This window comes from Penaeus monodon, chromosome 27 (assembly GCF_015228065.2).
Source record: "Penaeus monodon isolate SGIC_2016 chromosome 27, NSTDA_Pmon_1, whole genome shotgun sequence".
NCBI lineage: Eukaryota > Metazoa > Arthropoda > Malacostraca > Decapoda > Penaeidae > Penaeus > Penaeus monodon.
This window is the reverse complement of record NC_051412.1, coordinates 39,919,509-39,920,493: the sequence shown is the minus strand read 5'-3', so window position 1 is coordinate 39,920,493 and position 985 is coordinate 39,919,509.

Genomic DNA, 985 nt, shown 5'->3' with positions numbered 1-985 from the left:
AAACAACAATCTAATAATGGTTCTTGATCTCCCCATCTCATCAACTTTATTTTATTTTCCTTCATTCCTTCACGATCTCCTTTTCTTCCTCATCGCACTCTGTTCCCCATTCCCTCCCTCCATCGCCTTTCCCCACTCCCTGTTCCCCATTCCCTCCCTCCATTGCCTTTCCCCACTCCCTGTTCCCCATTCCCTCCCTCCATTACCTTTCCCCACTCCCTGTTCCCCATTCCCTCCCTCCATTACCTTTCCCCACTCCCTGTTTCCCCATTCCCTCCCTCCATTGCCTTTCCCCACTCCCTGTTCCCCATTCCCTCCCTCCATCGCCTTTCCCCACTCCCTGTTTCCCATTCCCTCCCTCCATCGCCTTTCCCCACTCCCTGTTCCCCATTCCCTCCCTCCATCGCCTTTCCCCACTCCCTGTTTCCCCATTCCCTCCCTCCATCGCCTTTCCCCACTCCCTGTTCCCCATTCCCTCCCTCCATTCCTTTCCCCACTCCCTGTTCCCCATTCCCTCCCTCCATCGCCTTTCCCCACTCCCTGTTTCCCATCCCCTCCCTCCATTACCTTACCCCACTCCCTGTTTCCCATAACCCTCCCTCCATACCTTACCCCACTCCCTGTTTCCCATAACCCTCCCTCCATACCTTTCCCCACTCCCTGTTCCCCATTCCCTCCCTCCATCGCCTTTCCCCACTCCCTGTTTCCCATTCCCTCCCTCCATCGCCTTTCCCCACTCCCTGTTTCCCATTCCCTCCCTCCATTACCTTTCCCCACTCCCTGTTTCCCATTCCCTCCCTCCATACCTTACCCCACTCCCTGTTTTCCCATTCCTCTTCCTGGGCATTGTCGTGAGAGACGTGCCCTTTCTCAGGTCGAGTCCCGTGCAACTTTGCAACTTTGCCTCATTTGCACTCGACGCCTTTGCCTTATTTGCACCTTTCTTTGCCGCTCCTGAAGGCCTGGCTTCTCGTATTTCGCCGTT